The 24,000-nt window shown below is 31.9% G+C and overlaps 1 long non-coding RNA gene across 1 annotated transcript in view; it reads right to left on the reverse strand.

Annotated features, from left to right (window-relative positions):
* LOC108967419 overlaps positions 1 to 24,000 on the reverse strand; it is a 74,333-nt gene that overhangs the window by 14,445 nt on the left and 35,888 nt on the right. Inside the window, exon 2 of the long non-coding RNA XR_001993259.1 lies at positions 6,461 to 6,528. This is a non-coding gene — a long non-coding RNA (uncharacterized LOC108967419). The remainder of the gene's footprint in view (positions 1 to 6,460; positions 6,529 to 24,000) is intronic.

Below are 24,000 nucleotides of genomic sequence, written 5' to 3' on the forward strand. Positions count from 1 at the left end.
ACGAACAGACGGACGGACGGACAGACAGACATCCGGATTTCAACTCTACTCATCACCCTGATCTCTTTGGTATATATAACCCTATATCTGACTCTGTTAGTTTTAGGACTTACAAACAACCGTTATGTGAACAAAACTATAATACTCTCTTTAGCAACTTTGTTGCGAGTAGTATAATAAAAATTTACATATAAAATATTAAATAACTACTTTGGTGATTTAAACCAAAATTTAGTTCATAAAATTTCCACAACTCCTTCCATTTCAATGCAATAACATGTCATCCCGTCAACATATTTTACTTAATAAAAGATAAATCAAGTAAAATTAAAGGTAGTATGTTTATACGGATTATTTGACTAAATGGTCTCTCATTCTTAATTTTTGAAGCTACATTACGATCTACATAATATTACACTTCGACTATAGTATATATTATATCTTATACGCTCTCACTTGTTTATTAATGAATTATGTTGCCGAGCAACATGTTTTTATGTTAAAGTTATCATCAACTGTATGTAGAGTTGATCATGAGCAAAAGTTCGATGGCATGTACGTTAGCAAAGGTCAAGATAATGCGGATAAAATAAACTGGATAGACAGCAGCCAACATAAACGTATGCTATATATATTTATATATACCATATTCATGTTTCAAATAGCAAACTAGATAACAGTTTTAACCAAATTTGAGAGTAGAGTAACAGAATTGAACGATAGGATGTATTTGATTGGGTGTCGTTTGAACAGCAAAATCAGTTAATATACTATTCACATATATTTGTGAAAGTTCTATATTATATATTTATATTATTTATTATATATTATATATTATATACTACTTTTATTATACTCTATAAAAGCTGCTACCGAAAACATTACTTTTCGGAAAATGCAAAAGAACAACTGGCACGATGAGAAGTGCCGCGTCGAGGTGGAAAGAAAGCAGATGCAACGCTACAATCGACCACAACAGTGCAGAATGGGATAAAAATCCAGAGTTGAAGAGGGAAGCGAGACGCATTTGCAGAAAAAAAATGATAGAGACCGAAATGCATGAGGACGAAGAGCTTAACACATTGACACATAAAGACACATTCAAGAGTAGTCAAATTATAGAAAAGCAGTAAACTTTAAATAAAATTAATTCAATTATGTTTTATTGAACTTAATTTTTTCAATTATATTTGCTTTTGCTTAATGTATCTTTGGTTAAAGCAAGCAAATGTGAGATACCTTTCTTAGACACCTTGTATAAGAGATTACTAAAAAGGTTAGCAACAATTCTGCTGAAATATAAATAATATCGAAGCCCGGCCTTTTTTTGCATTATGAAACAGTCTTAATTTTGGTGGATCACTGATATTTATTAAACTATATATCCATCTATGAACGTAATTTATTTAATAAAACTATAAAAGATACAAATGAGATTTATTAGGACACTTTAAGATGAATATATTAAGAATTTCATCGTCCAACCTTTCTAGTTTTATGATGAGAATTTTTAATTTTTATCCAAACCCTCATTTTATGATCCTTAGAAATACGAGGTGGGTTCCAAAAAGTATCGCGAATTTTGAATTTTTTGTGGCGTTATGTTATTACTCATATCTCTCACTTATGCCGACAAGCTCGGCCATTTTGAATGTTCATTTAATTGTTGACAGCTGCTTTGCTTGCACGTGTTTTGGATCGTCTTCGATTTTTACCTATTCAAAAAAATGGATCAAAGAACCTATATCAAATTTTGTGCGAAAAAATGAAATTAAGTGCGCGGATGCATTCCGAATGTTGACTGTGGCATACGGAGAAGCTACCTTGRACCGAAGCAACGTTTATCGGTGGTACAAAATGTTCTCAGGAGGCCGAGAAAATGTGACAAAAATTGGCTTTTGCACCACGATGACGCCCCTGCTCACACATCGTTGCTTGTGCGCGACTTTTTGGCCAAAAACAACACACTAATGCTGCCACAGCCACCGTATTCCTCAGATCTGGCCCGCTGTGACTTTTTCTTGTTCCCTGAACTGAAGAGGCCCATGAAAGCCTTCTTAAGCTTTTCTTGACGAGATAAAGACGGCTTCGAAGGAGGAGCTGAAGGAGTTAAAAAAAAAAAAAACATTTCTTGAAGTGATTCGAAGATTTGAAAAACCGTTGGCACAAGTGTATAACATCTCATGGGAATTACTTTGAAGGGGACAAAATAGATATTCATGAATAAATAAAGAAGTTTTGAAAAGACACAAAATTCGCGATACTTTTTGAACACACCTCGTAAAATTTTGTATTTAGATAACTGGTGAATTTGAAGAGTTTTACAAGTTTCTTTTATTTGCATCGTTTGAAGCCGTGCTTTTTTTGTTTCTGTTTTTTGCTTGAAGGCTACGTTTCGCTGGGTTTCTTTCCAACAGTCAAGTTCGCGTTAATTATTTTATGGCGCTTGCATTCACATATACATTACTCATTTTGTTCTACTAAATCGGTTTGTTTTACAATGTTTGGTATCATACTGTTATTTCGTTCTTAACATACGCTTTACTTTACTTTACCTGAAATTTTGTCTGTTCAAATATAAAGCATATTTTACTAAGTAAGTCTAACAAATCGCACGGCACTTGAACTCAACGACCCCGATAATTCCCTCATGCAGAAAAACACTTTCCAGTGCATTATCTCTTTATTAATATTCTTTTCCCGCTGTCTTTATTTCACAAGGTTGGTTCTTTCATTTTCCATACATAGGATAATTATATTTTCATAGTTATTCCCCTACATTTAATATTTGCACCATTAAATTTCTATGGAAAAGTAATATTTAATGACTTATTGCTTATATTTGACATATCGAGACATGACATTCATAAAACCTCTAAATAAGAAATATCAATGCAGTAATGAAAATCAGAGGTTTCCCATTTTCCATTAAAAATAATAAATTTATCTGGAATTATGCTCTCATCATCTTTCAACTTTTGTAAAGGTTTTATGACCTTATAATGAGATACAGTAAACTGAAAAATAAAACATTTTCTATATTTTTGTGCTAAAATATAACGTAATTTAATAAAACCTCTTTTACAGTAAAGTATAATAATTTTAATGATACTTCGAGTTTTCTCTCACAACATCATGAAAACAAAAATGCTACCCGATAGTGACTAAGTCCTAATTCCCTTATTTACCTGCATAACGAAAAATATTTATAATTGCACCGCTATAACAATATCAATGCATATGTAGCACACACCAGAATAAAGCTTTGCACGCTTATATGAAATATTTGAAACATATGTATATCGCGATTCTGAAACTTATAAAATCCATTAATTTTTACTAACATACACAATTATTTTCGGAGAGAATCATGAAATTAACACCTGACTTCGATCAAACAGTAGCATGAACAATACTCTTAGAGGGAATAATTGATCTATTGAGTATTTGGAGAGGATAAGGAATAAATTGAAAAATGTTAAATGAAAGCATTTTGAAAACGTATATCTTAAAAACAAAACTTCAACAACTATTGGTGGTTATAATTTCAGTAACTAATATATTCTGTAAATTATTGTTTTGAGCCTAATTTTGTTATAATAAAATTTGCACAGCAAAACATTGTCAGCTCCAATCAATGGGAAATGCCTATGCAGAAACCATGGCAATATTGCGTTGAATAAACTTCCAGGTATTTCCTGGGGAGACAGCAACTCCCAAAAGCCCACGTGTCTGTTCATAAAGAACTGATTTTCTTAGCAAAGGTCACAGAAAACATAAGTGCATACATACGTACGTACAAAAATACACGATAACTTCAAAATTATTGTTGCATATTTCCCATTTTTATGTAATTTAAAGGGACATTAAAACAAAGTTTATAGTTACATCCTGTTCATTGTTTAATTGTTTAATGGCTACGTTTTATATAAAGTAATGAAACTTCAGGTTTGTTGTTGTCGTTCTTGCGAACTTGATAAGTCGCTTTAGTTGACTAGTATGTGTGCGACTGTGGTGTAAATCCATAATGTAATAGAATTGTAATAATCACCCTTCATGTGCAATACACATTCACCTCTGCCATATTGCTAAATAAAGCAGCAACAATAACCAGAATAATACTAATAGCAATCCACATTTGCTGTTCAAAAATATATATTAACAAGTTTATTTGAAAAATAGCGACAATGGCTAAAAAGGATAATTGTCCCAACTTCGAAACTCCTCCCAGCCTCCAATGACAATAAGCTTAATTCGGTTTCAGACATGATTGTCCCTTTCCGTAAAATGAAACAAAAACCAAACTAGCAAACCACTAATACTCAAATTAATTTCATTTGAAGGTGAAAAATATTATATATCTTAAAGCACAGTATTTTCTGAAATCCATTAAATGTTTACCTGCCGATTGAAACCAAACTAAATGCGTGTGGTATATGAGGATGTGAGCTCAAAAGTTTGTTATTCATTTCGTGTGCATGTTTCATTTGTTCCAAAGAAGGAGGGTTAGTGCAGTTATTTTTTACCGCATGGCAACAAATGAGCAATACTGAAATAGTCACGCATACAACTGCCATACAAAATGAACGATCAGAATCAGCTTCTTGTATGGGAAACCATCATTTAACGATATATCTTATAGCTCATGATAGATCGGTCGAAGAATTGAGGAAGGGTATTGTAACAAATTGCCCATTAAAGTATTTCCGCTCATATTTTTTTTTGGTGAAGAACTGGGAATAGACACTTTTCGGATTTCCAACACATTAGAGAATGATAACATAAATAGAAAATTCTGTAAGATCTAAAGAAATTTGCTTTGCTGTGGATGATTAATTACAACCTATTCAAACAGAAAGTTTTCCAATCCCACGACCCTGGTTTATCACGCCTTCAGTAGTTTTTAGCGAAACCGTTATTACAATGTCGGTTGGGGGACTTAAGTGAGATTTCCTGAGCTCATTTGGATATTGAATATTAAGTGGTTTATGAGATCTTTCCATGAAACCAAATAAAAGGTTACTTTTTTCATCAATTTTAGCACACAGGTGCCTCTTGCTACTGCGACCACCTTTCCAATTACAGTTTTATATCTTATTTTAGTGCTTGGTTATGTTATTTATAGGTTTGCGTTCAGTAAGGTTTTGTGGGTGTGACCTCAACTGTGATTTTGTCTTTGCATATTTAATGAAATTCCTTTCAATTCAGTACAAATGTGCGATTAAATATTTATACTAAAACTTTAATTCTACAAATGTAAATACAATGTGCGTTTATCGTATTCTCGCATGTAGAATTATATATTCCATGCGTTTTAACAACTATTTTTAGTTAGGCGGTACAATATTTTGTGGTTTTCATCGTTAAGTGTTTGCCTAATCAGTCAATTAGTTCACAATCATTTGCAGGCAGTTTATGATCTGTGGCAGTAACGGTTTTGATACCCACGAAAGGGGCCGTGTTCTATGCAGCTTTGCCCACCAGGAATGACAGCTAAATATAACTAATTAGGATATTTTGAAATATAATATCAGTTTTATTGTCGAGTAACTTTTATTCATCATTTTTATGACTCGATAATCAGTTAACTAAGTCAATGAGCGATTACTAAAACAATGTATTATTTATTTAGAGAGTACGATAAACAGTTCAAATTATATATATATTCATGTATCTACCATTTTGATTTTTATACCAAAAATAACTATTGAGAGATTTCGACTTGAAAAAAGTTGAAACGATTATCGCACAATGAGGGACAACCAGTGGCACTAAAGTGATCATTGTAATGATAAATAATAGTAAACCATTTTTAAAAAGGTTGCACTTCAGGAAAAAATATGTATATTTCGCTTGGAGTCATCTTGAAATATTATTTGAAATTAGTTTTATAAAAAACTAAAACTGAAAGAAAAGCTTTTTTATTTGACAATTTATCTCACTAAACTTAGCATGGATTTTTGTCCAAACCAACAGCACAGTATCAGATCATATTTTTTAGATTGGACTGATGTATCATATACCTTAGTTGTATAGTATTTAATGTGAAGTAGTTATATTCGTACATAAGCGTTTAGAAAGTGAAGGCTCATCAGCAAGAGAAGTACCTTTCCTATTGCATAATTAATAAAATAATACGCAATGTAATGCACAAGTAAATTCACAATATCAAACATGTTTCGCTTTAGCAATTAAAAAAAAAAATGAAGTTTGTAACAAGAATCCGACATTAATGTATAACAACAAAACTTTGCTAATTACTGTTATATAATAATACGTACGTACAAATATAAAGAAATTAATAGATTAAGTCTTTTTACTTGGCGCAATGGTCGTGCTGTACTTATTGGTTTATTAGAATCTAATTGTTACAAATTGTCCAATATTTTTATTTATTTTCTTTTAGTTTGAAGTCGAATTCAACACTTCATTATGTAAATCAATACAATAATAAACGTACCTGTAAATCACCATACACTTTAATGTTTGATCTTCTAAGTTAGCTCCTTTCGACATAAATATTAAGTTCTGAAAATAAAAATTTAAGGTGATATTAAAAATATAATCAATATATCAATAATTTTAAAGTAATTCTTACAGTGCATATACAAAGTTACAGGTAGTTAACATTAATTTGTTGGAAAACTTGTTTTAAAAATTAAATTTATTTATATCAAACAAAGAAAAATAATATAGATATTTAAAGACACTTATATAAATTTAAGTTTAATCCTTAGTAGTTTGTGTGCATATATTATACATACATAAATTAAAACATATTCAAACAACTGCTTTGAGAAAACTGACTTAAACTTAAAATGAATTTGTTTGAAATGAAAGATTAATTAAAATTTGTGTAAAACTGATAAAACTAAAAACCAAATATACAAATCCCTATATGAAATATAAAATGTTAACATAGTAGTAATTCCACAACTACTGACTATCAATTAATGAAAATATGTATATTATGTGTATGAGTTGACAAAACTTTCATAAATATGTATATACATCTGTACTTCAACTAGTTATTCACACTTCTTTCCACCGATTAGCTGTCATGATTGGTTTGATTTCTACACACAATTTAAAATATAGTACAGAGCAAACCAGTCCTTGGCTATCACCAAAGTCGGCATGTCCAAGAAACTGATCAAAATCATATATGTACATGGCGAAAGAAGAGCCCAAAAATAAAAATCTGAAAGTGCATTCATACCTATGTTCCTAAAAAGATAAAGTTCATGAAGACGCTCCCGCCACTAATTTTTTGTTTGACTTTAAAAATTCAGAAGAAAAAACACACTCAAAATGAAGAAAATTCTGTAAAAGAACTTGAAAATAAACAAGTATTTCTTACTTAAGAGTATAACAGAATATTTCATACTCTCGCAACTTACAAGGATTAAAGCCAGGGAAGTAAATTCAGGTATATTAGGCATATTACTTATATGGGGTCTATGGCCAGTTTTCACCAGATTTTATTTATTTTAAGCACAAATATTTACTCTCATAAGAGAAACATACTCTCCCAATTTTATTCAGGTGACTCACATTGTGACCGATAGATGTGATATAAATGAAGTTCGAAAATCTTAATATTAGGTACCTCAAAGGCTATTAGACATACTACTGATATGAAAATATTCTCTCGGAATTTCAATTGTACAGCTAACACTTTGTCCAACATTTTCGCTAAAAAGTCAACCTCTGTTAATGGCGTTTTGTGTGCGTGATAGTGGTTCGATTGCGGTCTTTTACAAACAAGTAGTTAGTTTTTAGCCAGGGAACGCATACTAAGTTTCATCAAGATATCCTAATTTGTAGTCAAGTTACAACTTGTACGGATGGACAAACGGATAGACATCTAGTTTAATTGTTGAAATCGTGGTAAAATTAATATTTGGAATAGTATGAGGGCATTTTGTTAATTCTGATCTCAAGTCTCTAGCTTTTAGCACCATTAAGAATCTACTTAAAATTTTATTTTCTGGTATTACATTGGGTTAAATGATCTTTAAGAAAAATATTGTTAAAATATGGAATTTTTATTTGTTAATAAACAAAGTCATGATGTATAAAAAATTCCATTTGTTCAAAAATAAAAAAATATCTAGTTTTGAAGCAAAAATGTTGACTAACCACTGTAACTGTGTTAAATTCTTGCATTAGCCGTTGCATGTTGCAAGACCAGCAATTATAGTCTATGAAAAATACAAATATATTAATATCCAACAAAACAAGCAAATTGCATTCCTGTCTTTTAACCACAACACATAGAAGCAATTGTTTGCCAAACCTCTGGAGTACGCTGATTGCTTGGAGGCAACAGCAGAATCTGCAGAAATAAAAAAACGAAGGCCGTAATTAAAGATAATGAAATGCTGTAAATTATATTTATTCCCAAAAAGAGGAGCTTTCAGTATTATTTATCAATATATATTTTATCTCAATGATGTACAGTGAATAACCCCATTAAGGACAGCCCTTATAAAATTTGATGAATACACCGATTTCGTTACTACTTTTATACAACACCAATTCCTATAACCGGAAATGAGTTCGTTTCAATGACCGAACAGGGACACAATTTTGTTACAATTTCGTTCAAATTTTCTCTGATAAGCGGACAAGATATAGCAATCACCGCAAAATAGCGGCGGGGGCCGATGGATTGCCGGCCGAGTTATTCAAACAGGGCGGTGAAGAACTGATAAGGAGCATGCATCAGCTTCTTTGTAGAATATGGTCGGCTGAAAGCATGCCCAACGATTAAAATTTCGGGATATTGGAATTCATGACTGCGATTCATGGAGTAATAATGGCGCGAAGCTTATCAAGTTGTATCGGACATTTCAGCTGTTTATTGGCGGTTCCACCATCCCTCAGAAGGAAATTCGCAAGTATACATGCATTTCGCCCAATGAACTAACTCGCAACCAGATTGACCACCATTCCGTACGTCGAAAGTGAATAGGCTTGCTTCTTCAAGTAGCCTCACATTAGTATATTGTTCGATGTCATCCTGTGGCATTGCACGATGAAAACACCCCTCTATAGTAGGAAAGGCAATATATGCTAAGTGTAGTTAGGACCAATTATATAAAGCAAAATTTAAAACTTTTATTCATTTAATATGCTAATAAAAAAAATAAAATAATACTATGTGAATACAAATGAAATAAAAACGAGTTGAAGTAGTAATACTAGAATATAATACCTTAACACAGCTTCTGTTCAATCGTCTGCATCACCGGCTTAAAAATTAACAGTGGAACATTTAAATAAAATTCAATTTTGTTTTTGTTTAGCAAAAAGGATATAGTATAGGTATCTGACGCAAAAGTCAACAAGTTTCATTTGCTCTCAGAATTGCGAAATACTATCTTGTATAGACAAACAAAATAAAGTAATATTAATTACCGTATGTAAAAATGCAATTTACAACAATTCCTATTTAAATATATTTATTCTGTTCAATGTCAGATTCGAGCTAGTGACGTCATTTTATGCTTTCAACTGATGTACTCCAGTTATAATGGGGTTATAATATCACCTATTAGAATTTACTTTCATGATGGGAACAAATATGTAGTACTAGCTCCATATTATTGAAAGTGTGCCCGATATTCACTACATGTTTTTTAATAATATTGCCTAAACAAATGATGCTCTTAATTATTGATTTAGTCTGAGGCAATAAGTATTAGCTTCCAACATGAGTGATTTCTTACCTTAGGGTGTAAAGAAAATATTCTTTGGCATATAATTATGAAAAGCTTCTTCAGGATAGCAACTTTTTTATATACATCAATACGTTCTCACATGCCATAAAGATTCGTTTCATCCCTACGTAACAGAAGCTTTCGTATATTGCTGATATTTTTGTTGTACATCAGATTTCGTAACGTATATTTATACTCTCGCAACAAAGTTGCTAAAGAGAGTATTATAGTTTCGTTCACATAACGGTTGTTTGTAAGTCCTAAAACTAAAAGAGTCAGATATAGGGTTATATATCTGTCTCTTATACACATCTAGATGTGTATAAGAGACAGACTGTATAGAGTCGTTTCTTTTAGGTATTTCCATATACAGTTCAAAAATGGAAGAAATCGGATAATAACCACGCCCACCTCCCATACAAAGGTTATGTTGAAAATCACTAAAAGTGCGTTAACCGACTAACAAAAAACGTCAGAAATACTAAATTTTACGGAAGAAATGTCAGAAGGAAGCTGCATCCAGACTTTTTGTAAACATTGAAAATGGGCGTGGCGCCGTCCCCTTATGGACCAAAAACCATATCTCAGGAAGTACTCAACCGATTTCAATGAAATTCGGTATATAATATTTTCTTAACACCCTGATGACATGTGCTAAATATGGATGAAAGCGGTTCATAACCACGCCTGAAATCTCGATTATCACTTTATCATGCGAGAGTATAAAATGAACTTAGCCCTTCCTTACTTGTTTTAAACTACATTTGTTACATATGATTTTGTGTAGTTTTTGGAAATTATTTGCTTCCAGTAATTAGAAGACGCAAATGACTTTTTGGGCAATATTTTTCCGACACAAAATATGCTCTGACTTAAAGGCGTAGACAAGGCGTCGTATATAGTATAATGAAAATGAAAATGGCAAAGTGCGAGAAAAACTGTCCGGTTGGACGAGTTTGCGAAAATTGCAATTTCATTCCTCTTAATGGTAAAACATGCCATTTGGTAAGTAGTCGAGATGTGCTCATACGAGTTGATTTGAAAGAGGAATGAGTATGTAATACTATGTTCGGACCGGCAACGAAAACATGTTTTCGTGGCAAAAACTGGTTTTTGCAAGAAAACTTGTGTTTTCGTCCATGTAAAATCTGTGAAACGAAAACACAGTTTTCACTGAAAACTACTTGAAAACTTACATTCCACTCATTAAAATCGGTGCCTGCTCTAGTTTAATCGATGTTTTTGGAAGACATGTTTTGCCGGTCCTAAATTGTCACTTGATATTTGTTTACATTCCACATACAAATACAGCTGTCGCTTGATATTCTCATATGAGGGGGATTCTCTTGCTCATGCAAAACCTTGCACCGTGCAGAAATTGCAGATTTTTCCCTTTGGTGCAACGGCATAACAACAAACACACGCAGAAAATTGATTGCAATGGCTGTAAAATATGTCAGACCAAAACCCATGTTTCTTTTCTTGCCATCATATATCACTAGATTCTGCAATGGGTGCTCTCTTGGCTTTGCATATTTCCGTAAAGGATTTTTGCATTTTGTGTCATCGTGCAATCTTGCAAGAGTAAGAGAATACCGCTTTTAATAGTTGTCAGTGGAAACTCATCGAAAATACACATTGTCGGTCCGAACGACTTAGATTCCACAACATACAAATGTGTTTTCGAAATGGTTTCAATGTCGGTCCGAACATAGTATAAGGTAAATTAGTTGTATGAGTGCATGTTGAACTATCAATATTATTGATTTAGAAAACGCAAACGACGCCTGAATTTAATAGTCTCGTTTAGATAAAATTAGAAAGTGATGTAAATTACTCTAAGGTTTATTCTAACTAGAACTTTGTGAAAAGTGTGCTCAATAATGTGCAAATGGTGCGAATAAAACTACTCAATCCATATTTAAGAAACAAATTCGCACAAAAGTTTTTTTTTTTTATCCATAATTGTGAAAAATCCTAAAATTCTTGATAATAATTTCGGCGAAGGCTGACATCTTTTCATGTTGTTGATTTCAAAACTCTATATTTTGCAAGGCTTTGTCTTTGTTTTTGGACTTGAGTTATACTAGAGAACCTACAGAAATTGTCCAGCCACAGGTTTAGAAAACGTGTGAAATTAAAAAAAAAATGTTATTAAATAGGAAAAACTTTATTTAAACGGTAGATTATTATATTCGCTACATCAATACATATACGTATATATATGACAAAATATGAATCAATTTTATCCACTGATAGAAGGGACAAACCTTATAACGGTATATCAGCAATAACACATAAATGATTACTATGTAAAGTACTAAGTAAATTATTCGGTTCAAAAAATCATTTTTATATCCAGCCTTAGAGTCAAGATGACCAATTTAACTTGGTATATTTATAGTACTCAAAATAATCATTAGTGATGAGAGCATATTGATATTAACTAATTAATAGCATTTACTTTCTAAGCAATCCTAACTATACTGCCATAGTATGCAGAAAACATCGCAATTATATAGTCAATGCTATTTTTATGGCAAACATGCCATGTTGCGTATAGCACATGTAAGATATCAGTTGAAGTTGCCGACGAAACAATATATATATCTAAGTATACTCGTTGGTAGTAGATGCTATTTGTTTTATGAAAGGCTGGAGTATAGAAAGGTAATAGCAACAGCCGCATGCATGCAATTACCTTATCCTTAATCGTATCTGCACCAGAAATGACTGCATTCAGATAAATTGACAGTAAGCTAGCTGAGATTTTTGTGGCACACCAGGTCTCATAACGTGTGCTTCACAAATACAATTGATATATTTGCCTTTGTGTGGACCCTGACCATTACTTGCTTCCAGTAATTATAACATGGAAATGTTTAGGCAATATTTTTTCAGAAGCAATATACACCTTTGACACAATGGCGTAGACATGGCGTCATAAATGATTAAAAAGAAAATTGAAATTAGTATAAGAAGAACTATTTGGAGACTAAGAGAACATCAGAGTAATGTCAATCAGTTCAGTGCATTCGAGTTAGATCATCATATGTATTTAAGAGCTTTTAAGATGTAAATAAAAGTCGAAATTTAATCGCTTCAATCATAAAAATTTAAAAGTGCAGTAATTATCGTACCTCAAACCCATGTGTATTTGTGTGCGCAAAGAAGATTATGCTCCAAAGCCTTCAGTAATAATATCTAAGTACTCTTAGATATGTGTAGAATTGCATTCGTACTTTTGGACACAATGACTTTGATAAATTTATGCAAATGTATGTAGGCATATTATCAAAACCAGATTTATATCTTTTTCAGTACTAAAAGATATATTGAAATAAATATACAAAATTATCGACAGAGATAATATACTGTTTCCAATATATAATTATCATTAATATATAACTATATCATTCCTTTCCATTTTAATATCAAGCGGTGAGATGGAAATTAGTATATGCATTACAACTAGCGAAATATGCCATTAATTAGTACCAAATATCATTATTTCAAATCGGTTAGTATGCTAATTTCAGTCCAATAATTAAACTTATGTATTTAAAATTATGCTTATTATATTGATAAAACTGATCGGAAAGACGGACAATTTTGTATTTAACCCTACTCCCAACATGTCCATCGTAATTTGCCCACATACTGTCAGGAAGAGAGGTCAAACCTATTTTTAATTAAATTTAAACCCGAAATTCTTTCATTGTTGTAGCCAAACAATTTACTATTGTTGTATATTGACTATATTTCTACTCCAGTTAAAAAATGTGACAGCGGACATACGATGAGTGCTTTTATGTATCATAAATAAATTGTTAATTGTTCAAAGCTGTAATATTTTTTATCCTTTTTTATACATTTGTTATTACGCGAAAGTTGACAGTGCAAATCCCTTGGTACAAGTATTGAACAACGTGGTACTAAAAAATATAATAGTTGCTATTACCTTAATTACTTTTAACGCTTAAAGTTTGACCCATTTTAACAACACTTTGCGGTTATTGATAATATCGTGTTATTTAATATTTAATTCGTTGCTGTGTAAATTATATAAAAATGTGCAAATAAGCCAACATGAAAAAACATTTACACAAAACTGTCGATTTATCGACCCATAAAACATTTCGCTTTTTCTTTTGTATATTTCACGCATTTAAAAATTGTGCAATTTTAATTCCAACAATTTGTTGCGACTTACTTAATTAAAAAAAAAAAAAAAATTTTACAAAAACATAAACATTTATCAAATACTCAGATCTTTATTTTTGCAGATAGGCCACTTTGGCTTTCGTTTCCCCTATTTACAGGATTTTTCAAACTCTTCCAGTTTTCAATAAGTTACTCATACGGCTTGGAGTACCAATGTTTGTTCATATAAACATTAGAAACTAAACCAGAGTTACAAATGTATACATATTCCATAAAACAAACACATATATGCAATGATTATTATATTTATTGAATGTCAGAATATATAACTATAAATTAATATCTATGCCACCGATTACTTCAGGATTCTTAGTCACTTCAACATTTTCGGCAAAGGAAAAGGCAGATAAGAGTTAGCAAAGCAAGCCGCTCTTTGTACACATTTGAAGTGGAGTTAACACCATGCGAACGATCAACAGAGAGTTTTACATACTTTTTGCAGAAATAGCTCAGATCAGTTAGAAATCAATAAGAAACTGCAGGATAGCAAAGCAAATATGGCCAATATATGGCGGGATAGAACCAAAACGTTACTACATAGGTCCATATAGTATATACAGACTGACAGCTGTTATAACCTGACACTGACCTTTTTTAGAGCATGCGAAAAATCCGGCTTGCCTTATAACAATATTTACTGCAGCTGCATCTAGCAGTTAATACGAAGACTGTTTTCCACTTTCTCTTTAAATGACCAGCTTCATCACAAACCCGACACAAAATATTTTTCTTTGAGAGCACTAAATAATTTGAGCGAAATGGTATGGTTATGGCGCATCCAGCGCTAATATAGCTAATGGTGTCAGCACTTCTATCTACCTATAATCTATACTTAAGCTGGCTAATTTTAATCATACTAGAAAATAGTTTTACAATTTGAAACGAATACAATATCGATTATTACGAAGCGAAATTGTAAAGTTAGCTTTCATTTTGTTATATCGTCATAAATATAGGTTCACTGCTCTAAAATGCTCGGCTTTACAGTCGTTCCCTAATATTTGATTGGATAATAAGCAGTACTTTAAGATTATTGATCAGTAATATTTGTCACTTGCTCAGAGCTCTTATCACAATAGAAATTTGGCATACTTTTATGTATCATTTAGTTTCTTCACACACAAATTTATTCAATTTTATTTTGATACAAACGTATATAGGCTAAAGAACTTTTATATAACATTTTTAGATCAACAGAAAAAAACTTAAAACACTGCTAATCCTTATATTTTGCATTAGAGTATGTGGCAATATACAGAATTGTCACGCAAACTTCGTGTAATCCATTCATTCAGTTGTAGAGTTGCTTAATAATTCAGTACGTGGTTATATCGTGTGGTGTAATTGCTGTAATATATTGTAAAGCATCACCGTTCAATTCTTAAGAAAATTATAAAATACGCAATCTTTGACATTAATTGAAATATTAGGAGTTTCCCATCTGTCTTCTGCATTTTGTCAATTGCTTCCGGCACTCTGCATGGCTGGTTGTCATTAACACACTTGTAAACTGATCACTTGCAACAATATTTGCGCAAGAAATTGTATTGATGATATCAATTCTTGTTGTTACTGATGCTCTTACTACTATGTATTGCAATTTAAATGCAGTTGACACAGTACTTTACCATTTTTGCCTTTTGTGCTATGTGCTCTTTTCCTACATACGAAGCTACAGCTTTTATAACTAGAGACAGCCCGCAGTGTTTGCAATGTAACCCATTTCACGCCAAGTATTGATTAACAAATATGAATGTACATATTATAAGTACTTTACTTCTATAATTAGTTTGTAATGTTTTTTCTTTTCAGATATTTTCTCTTCAAATAAACGTATTTAATTAATGAAGGATGAAAATATTTCACAAATAATATTAGATCAGTTGAGCTATAGCATAGATACGGCAGTGGACAGAAAGAGTAGTGAGCCCATTTGTCGTAACCGCCGGAAAACTATAGCATACAAGTACTCTGATCATCTTCTGTGAATATATTTTTTTTTAGATATATGCGCGAAATTTGGCATAGACAAGGCATCACTACAAGAAATTATTCAGATCAGTTAGATAGAATTCAATTGTCAAACAAACGGAAATTAATCAAATACAAGTCATTGTATGGAAAAGTTATTATTTGACAAAGATGCACTGGTGAAGGGTATTACCAAACGGATTTTGATTTATACATTACTCAATAGTTTAAAATAAGTTGGTCTTATATCACAAATCTAACAGTGGGTGTGTTATTCCAAACGAGAAAAACGTAGATCTGAGTATACAATAGCTCTCTGTTGGGGCTTATTCGCAATATTTCAGTAAAAAGTTTCAATCAACAATCGTTAACTTCTTATGTTATGCTTTGTAGAAAGTTATTTCATTTGCAATGAAATACTTATGAAAATGAAATTGAAAACTGAGCACTTTCGTATTCTTCCATGAAAATCTCTTTAAAAGTAACAATATACGTAGATGAATGTATTGCATATAGACTACCCCCAAGCGTGAATAACACTTAATCGATCTATTATGCGGAGTATTTTATTTTCTTATGTTTATTGAGAATGCAGGCTTTACGCCACGTAATGGTATCTTTGCTATCTATTCAGTCATTCTGTTTGCAATTGAATCTGGTTTCGAAAGTGGATCTAAAAACAATTCAATCACCCGTTGTTGGTTTTACACGCCCTTTGTGAAATAAAACCTTCTACAAAGTCTTACAAAATGAACATTAAAATTGAATTTCCGCCATTTCGAAATATCTTCCCAAATGAAAAATCAAAATAATATTCCTATCATATATTTTACGTAAATTTCCAAAAAATTACTTTTTATATTGTCCTACATTATCAAAAGTATATTCTTATTCTTATCTTAAAGCCTTAACCCCCCTTTAAGTCTTAACTGTCAGCTAGTTTAGGATTGTCAGTACTTTACTATATAAATATCGGAAAATTAAAATCCAGCGTTATTTTTGGGACACCCTTTATAAGCGTTTTAGCTATTAGAGTCGATTACAAAATCTGCGCTACCTATATATGAAACTCCAGGTCAAAAAGTCAAGCTTTTCTTCCTGTTACAGCTGATGGAGCCCATGGTCCCACCTAATGTTATAGTTATTTTTTCCATCGAGTAAAGGCCCCTTAAATATTTTTTAGCAATAGATTGCTTTTGCTTTAAATCCTTCCAGGTCTTATACTAGACATCAAAAACTACATTTAATAAATTCTAGCCGACTTTATTCCGAAAATATCAGTAAGTGTATGAGTTATCCTCATACTAAGTATAAATGTCTTAAAAAGTTTGTTTATTGTACCTATGTTAAATGGTTTAGGATATACCATTTTTTTGGCAAGGAACACGTGTACCAAGTTTCATTAATTTTCAGTCTATTTGCGTACACATACGGAAAGACGGCTAGATGAACAAAGCTCGGTAATATAAGTACTTGGAAGAAAAAAATGCAGGAACCATGCATTCTTGCCAAAAACGAGGTGCAAAAATTTAATTTTTCCTAAAGAGCGTGCCCAGTATAATTTTGAGTGAATGTCTGTCAGCTTGAGTAAAAATTAAAATATATAGCCGAAGCTTAGTATCTAACAAGGCCTGCATAGGTAAAAATTTAACCTCTAGCCTCCTATTCCCTGACTGACTTTTTCTTCATGTAACCATTATATACATTTTAGCCCATTTGGTTGGGTTTATAGCATACAAACAGACGAATTATCTTCCGTCTATATTTATGAACAAACTTTGTTGATTTTAATTTTAATTAAATAAGTGCATTTGATTAACCCATTGTCAATGACACCATTCAGAATGTCATGACTTCTGGAAGTTTAATCCATTGAAAGATTTTAATGGAATGAATCCATTGTTGAAAGCTATTTTGGCGATAGAACAGATGTCTATATTTCCTACTATGTAGCTAAATTTGTTGTTTGTGTGAAACTTTAAGATAAATCTCGCACAATGTACATATATACGACAAATTTTGATTGTACTAGTTTTTCCTTATTAGAAAATTCAGTAACTTAGTTGCCATTTAATATTTATTATTTATGCTTTCACAAACTTAACTGAAAGCACTTTGTGAATATATGAATATTATATCCATTTTATATAAGATCAACTTCAATAAATTCACTTCGCTCAGATATTTAATTTCTACTATGACTCAATATGTGAGAATTTATTTTCATTCCAACAAAAACTTTCAATAGGCAAGCGGCACTAATAAATACAAAGTGAGAAAAAATAATTTAATTTGTTTCAAAAATTTTTGAAGCTCTCTCCCTATGCTAATTTAAAATAATTTCAATTATTTTCAGTAAACATACATAAGCCATTCTGTGGGTTTATCGATGATATGCATGTAGCATAAAATCATAAAACTATTTTATTTTTTATTGTTTTAATTTTTATCGTTCCATTTCAAGCAGAACTATGTTTTTTCCGCCGCAACATGTTGTTGAAGAGTATAAAAGGTTTGTCCGGAAAGTAATAGGACTGAGTCGATTTAAAAAAAATTATTGAACCGATCGTTATAATTCTTTAAAAACTTTCCAAATAGGCTCCTTCTAGTGTCACGGAAGGCATTCTCCGGAATAGCCTTGAGAGCAAAAGTGCATGCTGCTTGGATCCCCTCTATCGCCTCAAAATGCCTGACTTTTCGGAATCATACCAAACAGCCCTGACTCGTCACATAGAATACTTTATTCAAAAATTGGAGGTCACTTTCACACCTATTCAAATTTTCCTGGCACACTTCGCTTTGCCCAATTTTTGATCGTCAGTGAGTACTTTTGGGACCTTCTTCGCGCACACCTTACGCATGTTCAAGTGCTCTATCACAATGTCACAAAACACAGATTTTGATAAATTTACCATCTGGGTAATTAAACGAATATTTAGTCGATGGAGTGGATTCAAAACTTTGCGCACACGAGTTACATTGTTTGTGTGTCGAAGCCGCAGGTCTCCCAGCACTTCAGCCCTATTACTTTCCGGACAAACCCTGTAGTAGGTTTGTGGACTTTTCTGTAATAACTAGAACTACTAAAAGTACGATGAATAGAATTGGTTAAATTTATATGTTTAATTAATAGTTTTATTTCTTCAGTATCAGTTCAAAGATAACAAGGAAATGAATATAACATAGATAATATTTCCGAAAAGTGCAACTAGTTACAAATATTATAGCAGTTATGTTTGCTTGTTGATAAAAATTCTTAATAAAAAGAGTTTAAGATTACTTTTAAATTAAAAATAAATTTCCATGCTTGATCGCTTAATTGATTCAAAGTGCTTAAAGCAATGCTCCTAGAAGCGTGATAGCAGATAGCATATGGAAATTGCACATCATTTGCCCAGAAAGTAATCTGGGTTGTTCAAAAATAAAATAATTTGCATATGATAAGTACGATTATTATATTATATATAATAAGGTAGCCCGGAACCGTATGTTTAATAATTTATCCGAACACTTACTTACACCGTAAATTACCAACACTTTTGGCGTTGATTAATGCACCAATGAGTGATTGCTCCTGTGTTTGATAATGGATGGATCAATTCATAATATAAGTACTATACTAATTAAGAACTCAGGGATATTTTCTGTTTAATGAGTTGGCTTTTGCTGAGTTTAATCATTAATCAATTTGTTTAAAAAAAGGAGCCGATACATTATTAAGAGCGAGTAATAAATACACATAAGTAAGTCAACTCGTTCGTGTTTACGGTGCCATGCAACGAAAAGGAAGGATATTCGCAGAACAGCGAATATGGATAGAGCAATTGAATAAAACATTTAGACACATATTAGAATATCGTTTATATGACTGGATTGTCAAACTCTATTTGGACATTTGATTTTTTTTAAATGATTCCACCATTTTCTTGAAGAAACATGGCTTCATCTTATTATTTTGTTATAGATCACATATCGTAAATTACACATTAAATAAGTGAAAGCAATTGTATATAAATTTAGTTAAAAATTATATAACGTCTTTTTAATTGATGGTTTTTCATTTATTTATAAATTGATTTTATTGAAAATATTTTACACGAAATGGAAACATTATGCTATTTATGGTAGTGAGCTCGTAATCAAACTTGATGATGGTGCAATATGCTTATAGTTTTGTGCAATCTTTTATCCACCACTTTGTTTATACTTACTTACTTATTATATGATATTTAATTTTTATTGTCTGAAGAGTTGGAATCAAGTCAAATTGTTTTTAAACGAACTTCAATTTATAACTACCGATCAATAATACATACGTACACGTGGATTTATTTTTGAAAATTTGTTTAGTCTCTTCTAATTTAATTTATTATTTATATATGGCGATTTCACAGTTCAAATAAAATTGTACTTTGAAATTCATAAACAGACAGCAGTTATTTTAGCTGTTATTAGTATTTTCACAGCTTGAATAGCTAATGGAAAGTTACCCTCCTCCTTAAAATAATTGGTAAATTATTCATTTCAAAATTGACAAAACGAATTCAATGATTTATAAATTTTAAATAAACACTTTACATTATTGTTGCTTAAAAATATTACCCCAACGTTTACAAGGATTTTTATGGTTTCATGATTTCAATTTTGAAATGCTCCACTTATATATGATATCCATATGATTCAATGAAAATATTTCAATACAAGATTATTATAAAAATTACATTGATAAACGAAAACTATCATACATATAATGTAAAGAAAAACGTTTACGGAAGGATAAACAAAATTAACTTTATTTTCAATATAATAATTTTTCTTACAAGGTGTAAATGCTGGAGTACAGACAGATTTATGCAATGGCTGATATTTCGGCTTAGTATTCACCTATAAAAAAGTAGCCCCCATTACGCAAAAGTACCAACTTATAATTGTATGTGAAATTAATTGGAAGCTAAAAATGTGAAATACTCTTTTCTCTGTTTTGTTTTTCAAATGTTGATTTAATCTTTAACAATAGAATAGCAGGTAAATAGTAAAAGTTTACTTTTGCGCATGCCAAGAACGCAACTCCAACTCTACATTACTGAGAGGGTTAATTGCATTTGTTGTGTTCGTCTGCAGTTTTTGAAAAGTTTTGTTTACTTTACCCGACTATATAGGCAAAGTTCTTGACAAAAACTAGTTTACAAGTACATCAGGTTTTATACATAACTAAGTTTTCCAGTGACAACTAGGGGTGGTCATGTTTGTTTATATATGTATCTGTACTGTTATATTTGTATCAGTTTGTTCAGTAAGTTTTGCCATTTCATCATGTAACTTTTCACCTTGAAATTGTCCATGATTACTACGCAAATTCATGTTCTGTGGCTACTGTTTATTTTTTCTACGAAAACCCATCTTCTCAGAAGAGGCATATTTCCGGCTTCACAACTTCGTCAGCACATAAAACTGTTACCTCAAATCTTTCTGAGGTTCTGAAATTACACAAAAATTTACTGTTTGGTGCGGATTGTCATATGGCGGCAACATCTGGACTTACGGGGTTTGACAATTAAGTAATGAGACTGATTTTATTGTTGCGCTTGTGGTAAACCTGTGACCTTGAAATTCCCTCTCTTTTTCCGGCATCCCTCCCCTCTCCATGGATATATGTACCATCGCACTACCTGCTGCGTCAATTTGAGTAGATGTGTGTTTGTAGTGCTTGTCACGAAAATGGAAAAACGAAATCAAGAGCAACGCGTCGCGATAAAATTTTGCGCCAGTTTGAGCGAAACAGCTTCGGGAACGTACGCTAAAATTACAAGAATATATGGTCAAAGCTCACAATGGTGGTTTCCGCGCACCCCACGCCCGAAAAAAGTTCGCATGAACAAGTCGAAGGTGAAAACGATGATTATTGCCTTTTTTGATAGCCGTGGAATCGTCCACATAGAATTTGTTACACCGGAGAAAACTGTGAATTAAGTATGCTATTGCCAAGTACTCGACAGATTGCGAAAACGAGTCCACAGACATCGCTCGTAACTAGATCCTTCATCACGACAACGCGAATGCAGCGCCCTCAGCGTGTCCCACTATTTGGCCTCTAAAGGGATCGCCGTGTTGCAACAGCCGCCTTATTCGTACGATATTTCACCCTGTGACTTCTTTTTGTTTCCTAAAACGAAATCTGTGGTCAAAGGAACCCATTTTGAGTCGATTACGGATATCCAGGCGGCCGTGGCGAGGGTACTCGCGGACATCCCAGTCGAAGCGTTTCAGAAATGTTACGACGCATGGAAAATGCGCTGGAATCGCTGTATAGCTGCCCAAGGGGACTACTTTGAAGGGGATGGCAGAATTGTAGAATAATTTTCAAATATACGGTTTTTATGGAATCAGTCTCATTACTTAATTATCATACCTCGTATTTTTTTCGAAATATGTGAGAATCATATAACAATGTTGACCGACTTATCTTCCCGATTTTTTTTCCTCGCAAGCGATGCGTACGATCTTTTTATCAAACAAGACGGTTGGCTATTTTTTACCTAAGCATTGACACATTTTCCAGCTACATACATATAAGCAAAACTGTTTAAGTAAGTTAGTTTATGGTGTATAAAATTATATGGCAGCAAACGGTAGTCATAACCCAAGTCAGGTTACTATTACAGCTTGCTAACTAGTAAATACTGAACCATTTGCCTAAATACCCACACATAAATCTTATAGAGTACAACAAAATTGCGGTTATGAGTGTGGTATAACCACAAATAATTGGCAAACAACTAGCAAGCAGTGTTTAAAGTATATCAGTGTGAAAGTGATTGCGGTTACATTTGTATGTATGAATATGCCACATGGCGAGTAGATATATGTTCAAAAAGCATTAAAGCTGAAGTAGAACTTGTATGAATATGTATGGACCTTCTAAACTGAACTAAAATTATCATTATCTTCTGTCTAGTAACATAAATCTAGTACTTCAAAAATTTAATCGGATTTATAGCGATACCACATTTATAATTATATATCGTTCGTTATAAATGATACTATATATTGAGGTAAATTTGTTTAGTGAAATACTCACAGATATGTTAAAATCAATGTGTGATTTTATAATGGTGTCCATGTCGTATGAGTAACATTATGTTATATACATATAATATATGTAGAATAAGTGGAACGAGTATATGTAGCATTTAACACATATAAATAAATAAAATGTTTATATTAATTATAAACATGTTTTTAAGTTATATTTTGAAATAAAACACGCATTATGAATGAACTAAATAACAGAGACCGAAAAAACGTAAACGCAGTTCGAATACAATGTTTATAGTGACAGTTGGAATGAAAAACTGTTAGACAATCTATGACTGGAGTAAGCGTTGAAAATGTAGTAATTTGGCATATATAGGCTTGGAGTATACTGTACTAATATTCTTCTTTAGATTTCAAACTGGACAAGCTTTGGATGGACGATAACATGATTCAATAATATTTTCTCGATTACATACGGACCGCTGGTTATAGTTAAAGTTGAACGTAACTATAATATGCTATTCTTAGGCAACATATTGTGAAATTCTATAAATACAAATGTGCATAATTTTCATAACATAAATTTACAACTGGCTGAGAGTTAGTGAATATATTCAAAACATGAATAAAAATTACTTCCTTAAGAACTTCGAGATCAGAGGTCAAACACAAAATTATTTTAAACGAATTATACTTTAGACAGGATTATCCAGAGACTTGCCTTGCTTATAATTGTCACGGTGTCCACGTAGAAGTTAATTTCTAAACATAAAAATATTATTTATTTTAAAGATTCATTCACTTTACAAAATTTTATGATTTTACTCTCTGGTACACAAATCAAGAATCAATAATTACAATGAGGTAAAACTTTTCACAAATAGTGCCTTGAATTATGTCCTCTTATGACCAGAAATTATACGGATCGGAACAAAACTGTTGAAGCCCCCAGGTACCGAATATGTGTACCCTAGTACCTTTAGTTGGATTTTGTCCAAAATATAGAATTTTATTAGTCTGTGGCATATTAATTGTTTCCCCAATA

The sequence above is a fragment of the Bactrocera latifrons genome, unplaced genomic scaffold (assembly GCF_001853355.1).
Source record: "Bactrocera latifrons isolate USDA-ARS-PBARC rearing strain unplaced genomic scaffold, ASM185335v1 scaffold_0, whole genome shotgun sequence".
NCBI classification, from domain to species: Eukaryota; Metazoa; Arthropoda; class Insecta; order Diptera; family Tephritidae; genus Bactrocera; species Bactrocera latifrons.